General features: G+C 36.9%; 1 non-coding gene across 1 annotated transcript; it reads left to right on the top strand.

The window, feature by feature from the left end:
- Positions 1-12,528: 12,528 nt before the first annotated feature.
- LOC131654407 (small nucleolar RNA R71) lies at positions 12,529-12,635 on the top strand. Its single transcript, XR_009299447.1, has one exon. It is a non-coding gene; the product is annotated as a small nucleolar RNA R71 (small nucleolar RNA).
- The last annotated feature ends 2,281 nt before the right edge of the window (positions 12,636-14,916 follow it).

The raw sequence follows: 14,916 nt of genomic DNA, 5'->3' as shown, positions 1-14,916 counted from the left end.
TGGTATAAATGGTGATTGAATGAAATTGGAATAAGATCCTTAATTGAATATTTGAATTTTACATGATTTTTAGAAATTAATCATCACTTTTAAATGATTAAAAATTCATATAAAATCAAATAATATTCAAAAATTAGTGGAAATTAAATTTGAAGTCTTGGATAACTTAAGGATCAAGATTGGGCCAAAAAAGATTGAGTCTCTTTCCAAGAAAATCCATTTTGACAAGGCATATCTCCCTCAATTTTTAAGATATGGAGGATTTCTAGGACTTTTTGGAAACCTCAAGATGTCCCCTATAAGTCACTTTGGAAGCTTTTTTCCTTTTGAGGATTTTATCTTGATGATATTGGCTTTGACAAAAAACGGCTTTTGGTTGACTTTCAAAAAGGACATGTAATGTATTGGCTCATATCTCTCAAATGAAGCATTTTTAGACTTGGCATGTGAGATACAAAGTTGTATAGAATTCAATTTCCTTCAAAATGAGCTTTGGATGGGAAATTTCTGATGTTCCATGTGAAAGTTATGGCTGGTCAAAGTTCAGTTGACTTTCTCCTATGAAAACCCTAATTTAGAAACTTTTGACTTTGTTGACTTCTGATCTTTCTTGATGAACCATGATCAATCCTTGATCAAATGGTGAATGATACTTCAAAGTAGGGTTGTTGACAAAAAATCCGGAGTTTTGATTGTACTTTGACCACAGTTGACTTTTAGGTCAAACTAGTCGACTGTTGACTTTCCGAGCAACTGAGTGACCAATCCTTTGAATTGAGGCCTGAATTTTGTCATGGAGATAGTTTGAAACATCATAAGTCCTATGAGATGCATTAAAGCCTTTTATCCATTCATTTTCTTCAGAAAAACAAAAACTCTAGTTCTTTGAACCATTATTTAAGAGGAGGTGTCCTTGAACATTGTGCCTTGGTATGAGTTTAAATAAAAGGAATAAGATGGGAAAATTTTGGGGTATGACAGCTGCCCCTGTTCAATTTTCTTATATCTGAAGATGTAGACTGGCATGTGTGCCTGTCGGAATCTGAAGGTAGAAGAGGATTGAACACTAGAATACCAAGAAATTTGCCCTTGTTGATGGTGAAGGGAACTTTCGGAGATGGGCTTAAAGATGCCATCCAGCTTGATAGACTTAAGAGTCAGGATACATTGTATGTTAGACTATATCTGAACTTGAAGTATTGAGAAGTAGTTGTTGAATGTTGGTCGTGTCAGTACCATTCGTAGTAACTGAGTTAGACTTTGGAAAAGTTGATCGTGTCTACACCGTTCGTGATGAAGGGATTAAATCTTTGAGAGTTGATCGTGTCAGTACTGTTCGTAGTAACTGAATTAGATTTTGGAAATAGAATACCATAACGGGTCATACATTAGACCATATATGATGGAGGACGTCAGAACGAGTCGTACATTTAGACCATATCTGAGGGGGAATATTAGATCATATTTATTGGAGGGTGTCAGAACGAGTCATTCATTAGACCATATCTGTTGAAGGATGTCAGAACGAGTCATTCATTAGACCATATCTGTTGAAGGATGTCAGAACGAGTCATTCATTAGACCATATCTGTTGAAGGATGTCAGAACGAGTCATTCATTAGACCATATCTGAAGAGGAATATCAGAATGAGCCTTACATTAGACCATATCTAATGAAGGATGTCAGAACGAGTCATTCATTAGACCATATATGAACAGGAATATCAGAACGAGCCTTACATTAGACCATATCTGATGAAGGATGTCAGAACGAGTTATTCATTAAACCATATCTGAAGAGGAATATCAGAACGAGCCATACATTAGACCATATATTAGACCATATCTGATAGAGAATGCTCGTTAGAGTTGATAAGTTATTTGATGAAGTTTTGGTACGTAAAAAGACTTAACATAATGAATCTTCAGCTTGATTATATTTGAGAGGAGTGCTTGTCGAGGCGGAACCTGAAAACAAAGTTAGAAATATGCAATGTCATGATGCATGTATTATATGACGAGTCTCTCCAAAATTGTATGTTTATCATGACGTAATGTATGCAATATATGAATATGTATGTGATGTATATGTGTGGTGTCATTTTTTTTACCTCCCTGTTTCACTTGGGAGGACGGCACGCTAGACCCTTCAGGCGAAATTTGGAAGGAGAATGCGCCCGGGATGGGATGAATTTTATTTCAGTTCTTCCTACGATATCACACGAACTTTCTTATTGTCCTACGAGTAGGAAAGGGAAAAAAAGATCTCAACTAAACCCTAGGAGTTTGCTAAGTGTGGGGATTTCACCTAGACTAGAAATTCTGGAGTTCGGGGGGTCGGTTATACATAGGGAAGAGTTTAAGCACCCTACATATCCGTAGTACTCTACGGGAACCTTCTCTGTGTCATTGTGATTGTGTTTGTGCTTAATGATTGGGAAAGTTTCTCCTTTGTGTTAGGAGAGAGAATAGAATTGATTTAAAAAAAGACAGACAGACAGACAAACAAACTGACTATTTTTGGTATTTTATTAGCTCGCTGAGATTCCTTGTGAACCTCATGCCTACATATCCCTAGTGGAAGTCAGAGCTTAATGTAGTTCGGGGAACTAACTAGGGAAATTAATTATTTTTGGTGCCTTGCTTGAAGCTCAAGGTTAAAGCTTTGAATTAAATCTCTGTTTACAGTAAAGAGACATGAAGTCGTCTTTATAGAGAGGTATTTCTACTATTCCACCACAAACATTTTTAAGTGACAGAAAAGCTGAATTCATTTCATTAAGATAGGGACCTTACTTGTATGTTTGCAAGTATGCCAGTCGCGTTCTCTTAAATGAAAGAAAGATTCTCATCCAAATTAGGGAAAGTGTACAAGTCTGGGTTTGTTTGCCTCAGAGCATGCCTTTCAGAGTCCTAAATGGGAGAATGTTTGAAATTGAAATTGAAATTGAAATGTTTGTTTGAATGTGGTGAGATAGGAGAAAGATCTCTTTATAGAGATAAGCTATGTCTATCTACTGTGTAAAAGATTTGATTTTTTAGCTGGCTTGAATGAGGCCCAAGCTTGAGGCTTTTGATTGATTTATTATTGACTCTAGGAGATAACCTTACTGGGGAGAATTTAAACTAAGGAGTTTTTGTGTTCTGTACAAAGCCCAGAATTGAGGCTGACTCTAGTTGGAGAGTTTTTATTTGATGGATTTTATTTGGTGTTCTGTACAAAGCCCAGAATTATGGCTGTCTCTACTTAGGGAGACTCTATTTGTGTGCCTTGTATAAAGCTCAAGGTTGTGGCTAACTGCTGAGGATAACTGATTTTTTTAAGACTATGAATGACTCTATTTGTGTGCCTTGTACAAAGCCCAAGGTTGTGGCTGACTCTTACTGAGGATGATTATTAATTTGTGCCTTGTATGAAGCCCAAGGTTGTGGCTACTCTAGCTAGGGGGAATATTATTTTCTGCCTTGTACAAAGCCCAAGGTTGTGGCGGACTTTTAAAGAAACTGAGTATGGAAGACTCTATGGGGAAAAGATCCTAGAGATTAGGAATCTTTGACACAGGGAAATATGGTTTATCTGCCTTGTACAAAGCCCAAGGTCGTGGCTAAAAATGAAAGACTCACTGGGGGAGTTTTATTCTGCTAGAGGTTTTAACAAACTAATTTATTATTTTTATGTTTTTGGAAGCTAACCCTTTCCAGGGATTTTGACTCAGCTGGAGAAATTGACTATTAAAAGACTGATTTTTATCATGTTTTTTGGAGGCTGACCCTTTCCAGGGGTTTTGACTCTTTTGGGGAATGTATCCCTTAAAGGAATAAATCTTTGGATTTGAAGGAGTGATTTTGGAGGCTGGCCCTTTCCAGGGGTTTTTGTTAAAATGAAAGAATGATGTGGAGGCTAACCCTTTCCAGGGATTTTTGTTAAAATGGATGGCAGAAAGATTATCTAGTGGAGACTTCTTGTTTTAAAGCCCAAGATTAAGGCTGACTCTTGCTGGTGATAAGCAAATATGGATCCTAGACTCTGCTAAGGAAGATTGATGAAGATAAGGGTGACAGAGACTGTCCATGTCTCTTATTCCAAAAAGTGTACTCAATATGAGATTGAGACAATCTTAGCTTATTTAAAGTCTGGTTTAAAGAATGGAAGAAACTCACCAGGATAGGCTAAAAGGTAACTAAAGACCTGTTCCTATGTTTATAAGAAACCTGATGGGTCCTTGTATACAAGCTCAAGAGGAAGCTGGAAATGCTTTTAAGAAGCCTGTGGGTCCTTGTACAAAGCCCAAGAGGAGGCTAATCGAGGGTCATCGAGGGTCCTTGTTATAGCACAAGAGAAAGCTATGTGGTTTTGAACTTATTTTGGCTCTAAGCAAATGGGTAAGAGGTTTCACCGGGAATAATTCCTCTTTGAGTGGATGTGTCCTATTTTGAGTTCTAAGGTTTTTGCCAAGATGTTTCACCGGGAATAATTCATCTTGGGGGTTTGAACTACAGATCTCTAATTAGGAAAGAGCCTTCACCGGGAAGACATTCTCAATCCTTGGTCATATTCCTATAATATATATAGTTTAACTGTCCTAGGGTTTACACTCAAACGTAGTTCTAAACAAATATATAAACAGTTCTATATTTGACAGTAATTTAAATAAAGACTGTAAATTGAAAGCTTGTAAAGCCTAACCTGGATGGAGTGGAGGCCTTTGAAGATGTATGTACAAAGCCTTACCAGCAATTTTTGTTTTTTATTGATAACAGTTGAATATTTATGATAAACAGTTAAAGGTTTTGAAAACAGAAGAAGTGAAGATGGACAAAGGTCACATAGGTATCTGAAGAGTTTCACCGGGAATAATGCCCTTCAAATACCAGAAGAATGTTTTGAAAACAGAAAGGAGATTTTGTAAATACAGTTTTTGAAAACAAACTATGAAAAGAAAAAGGTGCTGGGACTTACACTCTATTAGAGGCCCAATGAAAATAATTTACTGTTTATGAGAAACAGTTGAGAATGTTTTGCAATTGAAATGATTACTGTTGTGAAAACAGTTGATTGATGATTTGAAATGATTACTGTTATGAAAACAGTTTTATGAGTTTTAGGCTTACCTCGAAGAATGAGAAATCGGATTTCTGAGTTTGAGGTGTTACCTTGATCTTCAAATGATATGCTTGGAATAAATTGGGATCTCAATAGTTATTGAGCATCCACACCAGCGGAAAAGAAACGTCGAATAAGCTCACAGCTTACAGCATTCCACGATCATCCAGTAATTGTTTAAGGACTTCTACAGCAAATGGAAGACCAAACAAGCAGACAAATCCAGAGAACAACGGAGAAATAATCTCGAAGTCTCGGATAAAGTGAGAAAATTCCAGTAATGTGTAACAGTAATCAAATAAAATTTACATGATTAACTACACAAAAATAATATAAAAATATTAAATTCAAAAGAAATTAATCTAGGAAAATATATCTTTTTGTGATTTTCCATGGAATAAGAAAATAATTAGAAACATAAATATAAGTATGTATCTAATATATATTTTTTGGCATTTTTAATAATGAGGATTAGAAAATAAAACTAAATCCTATATTAAATAAAATACTAAGTCTTTTTATTAAAATCTTTTTAAATAAAATTTAAAGAGATAATTATATAAAAAAACTAGTGATGGGCCAGGGGTGCTGAAATCAGATGGGGAGGTGAAGGCCCAAACTGAAATAAAACAAGGATGTTGGACCGGACCGAGTCGGTTCAGACGGAACCCGGATCCGGTTTTATTCTTATCACATGAGTTGGTTTTTTTATGGAAAACCCTAAATTAACATAAGAGGCAGCGCCTCATCCCCTTCCTTTCTTTCACAATTGTTTCTGGAAAATAAACCCAGAGAAACTACAACAACCAGACTCACTCTCTTGGTCACTCTCGCTCTCTCTCTCTCTCACCAAAAACAAAAGAACAATCGAACCTCTCACTCGATTTCTCACTCAAGCTCACGATTCTCTCTCTCTCAGAATCGCTCTCGGTTTCTCTCAAATTCTCACTGAGTAGCAGCAACAACAACGCTTACAGGGTGCTCTCGGTTCTCTCACTGAAACGAAAACAACAACAGAAGGGGTGAGTGTAGGAAGAGTTCATTAAATTTTGAAAGTAAATCCTAATTTATTTTATAAGGCAAAAAATAAATGGATAACTAAATAAAATTAGGGACTTAGCTTTTGATCTGATATGACGCGTAGTCGGACGAACCCTGATATTAACCCTGAAAAACTGCACAAAGAAAAAGGGAAAATTTTTCAGTGTAGGAATGATCTTCGTAAACCCTGATTAGGGAACAAGTTAACTATGGTTAATAGAATAAATAAAAAGCCAAATTAATTAATTATTGGTTTCCAACCCAATTAATTAAATCGGCCAAAATAAAATCTCGATTGAATAGCCTAACCCTAATATGTAATTTAATCAATTAATGAAAACATTTATAATTAATTAAGTACTTTAAACAATTTAAATTAATTTAAATCAAACAAAATTATTAATAATAATTAAAATAAATATTTTTATTTATTTTATCTTTTTATGAAAAAAAGAAATCAACAACAATTTTTTTTATTGAGAAAAACATATTTAAAAGGATTTAAAAAAAAAAATATACAAATAATATAAATAAACAAAAACAATGTGTTATATAACTAAAAAGAAAACAAATTAAAAAATACTCAGCTTGGATTCAGTGTGGCACTTCTTAGGAGCCTATGGTGTGACTGCAACTTGGTGTGCGTCAGATCCAACTGGAGAATGATCCTGAGGCTTGGAGTGGGGAGTACACCAAGGGTATTCATGAGGAGACGAACGCTGGATATGCAAATAGAGAGTTTCAAAGAAAACAACCAAAACAATGTTGGGAGCGGGACTCGAACCCCCAACCTCACGCGTCAACACAACATGCGCTTGCCCTTACCACTCGACCATGATTCATTTGTTGTAAATAATACATAACTCAAACAAAATAAATAAACATAAATTATTCAAATTCTGAAATCGCGCCAGGGAGTCTTCTTCTTCCTTCTGCGAACCCAAAATTGCTACGAACTTGTCCCCATTCTGCTGCAACTTCTTCCATAGCTAATCCCTGCGAATTATGATCTCACACAATATGGTATATAAATGTCAAATAAGCAAACAGCCTGATTGGAAAACGCATTCTAAACGCGATGGCACCCTTAGTATGGCTCAATTTTGCTTATTTCAAGAAGCCCTAAATCAAAACCTTGGAACCCTAGCCATGGTATAATACAACCCCTGCATCTAAAATCAAATCAAAGTATCCAAAAAGCTCACAAAGATGATTATAAACATGATTAACCAAACAAATTACATTTATAACTAGTAATAAATTGAAATTGGGACTTTGCAAAAAGGGGCAAACCGAGTACGTGCACGGAGGGATCCTTGGCGCTGCGACGTCCGTGAGTGATTGAGGGAGCTTCAGAATGCTTACAGGATGCTCTTTTAATCCCCCAAAATCCTTGAAACCTCTTGTAATCCCAAAACGACTTTGTGCTTTCTTGGAAATTTTTTGAGCTTTCACCGAGTTCTACTAGCTGCCAATCCTTGTCCAAAAATCCCCCCTTGCATCAGAATGACTCATGTACTTATAATAAGTGAATTTAGGTTAAAAAAATTGTGAAGAATCCTCCTTGAATCAAAGATCGGATATTGATTGAAATTTGTTTTGAAAACCTTCTAATTTGATCTCAATCTTAATCTTCTCTGACCAATCTCACTTAGCACGAAATTATACTGAATATATGGTATAAATGGTGATTGAATGAAATTGGAATAAGATCCTTAATTGAATATTTGAATTTTACATGATTTTTAGAAATTAATCATCACTTTTAAATGATTAAAAATTCATATAAAATCAAATAATATTCAAAAATTCGTGGAAATTAAATTTGAAGTCTTGGATAACTTGAGGATCAAGATTGGGCCAAAAAAGATTGAGTCTCTTTGCAAGAAAATCCATTTTGAAGCCTTTTACTTCACTTTTTTCCCTTAAAATTGTCCAACTTTGACAAGGCATATCTCCCTCAATTTTTAAGATATGGAGGAGTTCTAGGACTTTTTGGAAACCTCAAGATGTCCTCTATAAGCCACTTTGGAAACTTTTTCCTTTTGAGGATTTTATCTTGATGATATTGGCTTTGACAAAAAACTGCTTTTGGTTGACTTTCAAAAAGGACTTGTAATGTATTGGCTCATATCTCTCAAATGAAGCATTTTTAGACATGGCATATGAGCGACAAAGTTGTAGAGAATTCAATTTACTTCAAAATGAGCTTTGGATGGGAAATTTCTGATGTTCCATGTGAAAGTTATGGCTGGTCAAAGTTCAGTTGACTTTCTCCCATGAAAACCCTAATTTAGAAACTTTTGTCTTTGTTGACTTCTGATCTTTCTTGATGAACCATGATCATACTTGATCAAATGGTGAATGATACTTCAAAATAGGGTTGTTGACAAAAAATCAGGAGTTTTGACTGTACTTTGACCACAGTTGACTTTTAGTTCAAACTAGTCGACTATTGACTTTCTGAGCAACTGAGTGACCAATCCTTTGAATTGAGGCCTGAATTTTGTCATGGAGATAGTTTGAAACATCATAAGCCATATGAGATGCATTGGAGCCTTTGATCCATTCATTTTCTTCAGAAAAACAAAAACTCTAGTTCCTTTAACCATTGTTTAGGAGGAGGTGTCCTTGAACATTGTACCTGGGTATGAGTTTGAATAAAAGGAATAAGATGGGAAAATTTTGGGGTATGACATATTGCTTTGTGTTCCACTTTATTTGTGGGACACGAATTCGCTTCCAACGCGATTGATTTGCGTCGTGTTCCATTTTATTTGTGGGACACGATCTTATTCCCGATGCGATCCATCTTATCTTTCATTCATTGAGATGTATATTCTTGTATTGTCTAGCCTATGTTCTCTTGCAGGTTGCTCGTGTGGTTATGCTCCACGTGTACCACACGTCGCTCGTCATTTACTTTCACGACGACGCTTTCTGACTTGCTTTGCTTGATGATGGCTTACGCGAAGTATTCCAGACTTCTCTACTTACGCTTGCTAGCTCATTGCGGATTTGCTATCCGTTTGGTATTGTCTCCTTGTCCCTTTTACCACTTTCCGCATCATCATATAACATAAGAAGTAGGACCTAGACATTCATCTGGTCAGGCCCTCGAAAGAGGCTCTGTTTTTGTTGGTGTGTTAATATTTGTGCTTTGCGGCAGGGAGTCACGGTGTAATAAGACCTTTAAATGAACTCCTTTAAGTCCTCATGGAAGGCATGCGGAAAGGGTTAGCAATCAACCCCCACCCAGTCTCATCGAGTCCGTTCGATAAGCGCACGCTACACTTTGCTTGCTTCTGAACTAGCACAAGATCCTGTTATCGAGTATGTCAGGTAAAGGGTCCATGCAATCGGATCCCTACATTTCTTAGCTCATGTTGACCGACGTTGATGCTCAGTATACGCATGCACTGTTTTCCTTTTAGATCCGTGACGACTTGGTTGCTGAGAGGGACTCGCTCCTCTTGTCTATGACCCGATCACTTTGGCGAGGTCTAATGCTTGGTTGACTTGGGTGATCCGATCTCCTTGGCTATGGCGGGACTGCTTTTCTACTACTCGGCCTGCGCCGGTGGTTTTGTTTGCTTTACGAGCGGAGCTCGTTTGTGTGACATTCTTGTGTGTTGTTTTTGTTTTCCCCCCATAGGTTTCTAGCTTAGTTTAGACTTGTACCCTTTGTATGATAACATAGGTATCAAGCTTTCCCCCTTAGCTTAGGTTTTCCTCATGCATTCTTTAAAACACAAACCAAACTCTTTGATTTTCTTTTCTTAAGAGCTTGTTATTTCCACTCCATTCCCAGCATAAGTCTCCAAAGGTCGAGCAGCAGAGTGCGAATGTAACTCGTTCACCTAAAAAACACAAAACAAACAAAAACTAGTTAGCCGAGCTACGGTACCTCTAATTCCTCAAAAAGGATACGTAGGCAGTGGGGTAGGGCCCGTGCGAGTATAATTCTTTCTTTTCCATACATTTTGCATGCATTTTAATTGAGATTAGGCGTAGATTTGTTACACACCCATAGTTTTAGACACGAGCGTGGATACCATCGAGTACGATAGGCGCGAGGGGTGCTAACACCTTCCCCTCGCGTAATCGACTCCCTTACCCTCTTCTTTGGTTGTGAGACCTTTGTTTTATTTCGTGGTTTGCTGGCATTCCATTCCTTTTCAGGATAAATATGTTAGTGGCGAATCTGTTGATTTTCGTGGTAGCGACAATGGGGTATATTATTCCAATTTCTAAAAGTTTAAAACTTCTTTCCTAACCACTTCGCTCATGATTGGGTTAAGTCTCCTCTGGTGTTATCTAGAAGTTTTCAAATCTTCCTCAAGCATAATTCGGTGCATACAAACAGAGGGACTTATTCCTTTGAGATCAGATATCTTATAGCCTAAAGATGTTGGATATTTTCTTAGGACTCCTAGTAATTTTTCGGTTTCGATCGGTCCTAGGTCAGCATTGAATATCACAGGTCGTTCGAGTCCAGTGTCTAGGAATTCGTACCTTAGATTTTCAGGAAGTGTTTTGAGTTTATCAGTTAGTTTATTTGGAGAAGGTGTAGGATCAGGTGTTAATGCTAAACATTCGTTTAAGCTTAAGTTTTGGCTTTCTTCGTGCGTGTTATCGTCAGGTGTTTCGGTTATAGGGATTTCTAGGATTTTTGGGTTTTCGAGTGGTTCAGTTTTTGCTTCTTTGACGCATTCGTCAGTGATATCCATAAAACATCAGGTGTCATCTATTGCTGGTGCTTTTAAGAAGTGAGATAGAATAAATTCAATCTTTTCTTCTCCTACTTCGAAAGTTAGTTTCCCACGTTTAACTTTGAAAGTTAGTTTCCCACGTTTAACATCTAAGAATGGTCTTCCTAGTATGATCGGGATGTTAAAGTCTTCTTGAATATCCATGATGATAAAATTGGTTGGGATGTAGATTTGACCTACACGCACAGGGATATTTTCTAACATTCCTACAGGATACTTAACTGAGCGGTCGACTAATTGAAGAGACATCCTTGTAGCTTTAAGCTCACCTAAGTTTAGTTTTTTACAGGTTGAAAGAGGCATCAAACTAACACTAGCTCCTAAATCGCATAAGGCTTTATCTATAATAGTTTTTCCTATTACGCAAGGTATGGAGAAACTACCAAGATCTTTTAGTTTGGGAGGCAGGTTATTTTGAATGATGGCATTACATTTTGCAGTAAGCATTACTGTTTCGTTATCCTCGAGTTTCTTTTTATTCGAAAGAATTTCTTTGAGAAACTTAGCATAGGAAGGCATTTGGGTTATAGCTTCTGTGAAAGGTATCGTTATGTTTAATTGTTTCAGAAGTTCTACAAACTTTTTAAATTGCGCTTCAGTTTTAGATTTAGCTAGCCTCTGAGGGTAAAGAATAGGTGGCTTATATGGTGGTGGAGGTACATATGGTTTCTCTTTTTCAGTCTCCACTTCGGTGTTGCTTTCACTTATCTTATCAATTTGGTCATCAATTGATGTCTTTTTAGTTTCCTTCGGCTCTTGTTGTGACATGGATGCGTTTTGAGTTCTAGGATTCATAGGTCCATCGTAGTTTATTTCACTTCATAGTGTAATCGCATTCACATGTCTTTTATGATTAGGTTGTGGTTGAGCAGGAAATGTGCCAGCAGGGGAAGCAGTAGGCGCTTGTTGTTGAGCTACTTGAGAAATATGCGTTTCGAGCATTTTGTTATGCGTAGCTAAAGCGTCTACTTTGTTCGCTAATTGTTTTGGTTGCTCATTATTGTGAATGTTTTTATTCAGGAAGTCTTTGTTAGTTTGTTGTTGGGAAGCTATGAAGTTTTCCATCGGCTTCCTAGGGGCATTTGGAGCAGCTACGGGTGCTTTTTGATATCCAGGTGGAACAGCAGGTGCTTGTCCAGCTGTGTACAACGCATTGTTGTTCTTATACGAAAAGTTTGGATAATTCTTCCATCCAGGGTTGTTCGTGTTTGAGTAAGGGTTTCCTTGAGCATAATTCACCTGATCGGGTGGAACACCTGTCAGCAGTTGACATCTCCAGTTAATCCGCATATCTCGCAGTTAAGAGTTACAGCAGTCGCGGTGGCTGCAGGAGTCATGGTTAAGTTCTCGATCTTTTGAGTCAAGGCGTCTACTTTGGCATTAACGCGTTCTATACCACTGACTTTGTACGTTCCTCCTTTGGTTTGGGACTTTTCTAAAGCGGTTCGTTCTCCTCCCCATTGGTAATGGTTTTGCGCCATGTTCTCTATGAGGTTATAGGCTTCATCATGAGATTTGTCCATTAGAGCTCCGCCAGCAGCGACATCTATAATCATTTTAGTGTTATATAATAGACCACCATAGAAAGTATGGATGATCAACCATGGCTCAAGTCCATGATGAGGACAAAGTCTTAGCATATCTTTATATCGCTCCCAGGCCTCGATGAGTGATTCGTTGTCTTTTTGGGTAAATCCGTTGATTTGACCTCTTAGCCTAGCGGTTTTACTAGGCGGGAAATATCTCGCTAAGAAAACTCTCTTCAATTTGTCCCAGGTTGTTATGGAGTTAGAGGGTAAAGATTGAAGCACGCTCTAGCTCTATCTCTCAAGGAGAAAGGAAAAGACGTAATCGAATTTCTTCGGGACTGCCATTGTTAGCCTTGACAGTGTCGGCGTATTGCACAAACACGGATAAATGGAGATTTGGATCGTCTGCAGGACTTCCAGAGAATTGGTTCTGCTGGACAGCTTGCACCATCGAAGGTTTTAGTTCGAATTTGTTTGCCTCAATCGCAGGTGGTGCGATACTTGAGTGCGGTTCAGCTCGTGAAGGAACGGCATAGTCTCTAAGAGGACGAGCAGCAGCCATCTTTAACTTCAGGGTTTGTTGATCAGCAAGAATCAATTCTTGAGAAACTGGAATTGGTTCTACTCCGGGAAGATGATGAATTCGACGCCTTACGTTAATAAAATGTTCGATTTCTTTAATTTGTTGTATTAATTCCCCTCCTTGTAAACGAGTATTTGGCATACAATCGTTCAAAGAAAAGGAAAAGAATTGCCCTAGTCTCTACGGTGTAACAATGAGTTACAATATCGACTTAAATAGTCCCCGGCAACGGCGCTAAAAACTTGATCGCGACTTTACGTGTCTATTAATCTGATGACTGCAAGTGCACAGTCGTGTCGTGTAGTTTTAAAAGATATCGAATCCACAGGAACTATGAATCGATCTACCGTTAAGGTTACTATGTAAAGCTAAGGCTAAGAATATTGAGTTATTTTTAAGGGGGAGCTAAGAATCTTAATTCTAAGAAATATAATAATAAGCGGATATCAATATGTATTTCGTCTAACTTAGGTGATCCGAAGTTCCGTTGGCTATGGTTCTCGTTTAATCAAAAATCCCTATAAACTATGTCATTTAAAAGTCCTCCTCTCAAACTCTCGCTCTGTTGATTTAGACTACAATCCTAACTCATAATGTACGCTCTCTCCATCCCATTAGATTTAGAAAAACTTTTTGAAAACATCACAGTTGATAAAATGCTCATTTCATGAAGAGGTTATTTACTTAAATCTCCTAGTCTCAAGTGGAGAAATTCTATGGGCATGGAGACGGGCGTCTCCCTTTGGTGACGTGGCGAAGAGCCCTCGGAGACGGGCATCTCCCTTTGACTAGTGGGAGTTTCAGCTCCCACGTGGGCTGGGCTTCCACTATGTCTTTTGGGCCTTGTATATTTGCACCTCCAGATCTCTTTTGCACCTCTTTTCACTTTCTTTAATAAAAACGGATCATTTTTGCTCTGTTTCTTCTTCTTTTCACAAATATGCTCGCGCAGACACATTACCTGAAACAAAGGAAAAATACCCGCATAATACCATAATAAAATAACATAATTAAATGAAAATGCTAATAATATTTATTGATATTAAGCTAAATATATCATATATATTCGTGTTATCATGTGTGAAGCAAATTTATTTTCTGACTACGATAGAGGTTTCAGGTTTTGTTACCAAGCTCCAAAAAGCCATTTGATATGTGATTCGAGTTTGAAGAAACACGGTTGGCTTGATGTGTGATTGCAATTTGTATGTTTATGTTTAGTAAAAGTCTTCATCTCATGTTTTTAATGATGTATATGAAACTAGAAGGGTTAATAGAAGGCTTAGATTATTAGATATACAAGGTTTCAATCTTTCTTTCAATAATAATCAAATATGCATGCCATTTAAGTGTAAAGACATGTTGTGTAAGTTCATCTTTTCAAAGTTTCACCTTGTAGCTTATACTACGAGGTGTTTCAAAAAAGGTTTGTGTCTGCAATTTGAATGTAGAAATCAATAATTTCACAAGCCCGCAATTTGAATCTATAAATCAATAATTTCACAAGCTGCCATTTGAAACTTTGATACTTATGACAAATCTTGAAGCACAACAAGCTTAACATGCTATGCATTTCTGTGAAAGTTCCTTATAAGAAGCTTAACATGCTAATTACATTTTAAAAGTGCACATATAGTTCAGTGATACTACTCTTCAACAAGAGCTATTGTATATAAAAAGTTCTAATATTTGTACTTTTATTTATTTATTTATCTGTTGTTTAACATTTATAAGTATGTTATAAGTATTCAATTGAATTTTTAAACTATCATCACTAAATATGTATAACCAGAGAAAAAACTAACAAATACTTAATTAAAGAAAGAGAAAATATTTATGTTCATCACTTTCTTTGTTCTAGCTTTTTGTGTTGAATAGAAAATAAAC

This window comes from Vicia villosa, linkage group LG2 (assembly GCF_029867415.1).
Source record: "Vicia villosa cultivar HV-30 ecotype Madison, WI linkage group LG2, Vvil1.0, whole genome shotgun sequence".
Classification (NCBI taxonomy): Eukaryota; Viridiplantae; Streptophyta; class Magnoliopsida; order Fabales; family Fabaceae; genus Vicia; species Vicia villosa.
Note: the sequence above shows the minus strand (reverse complement) of the source record. Positions and strands in the feature narration are given on the sequence as shown.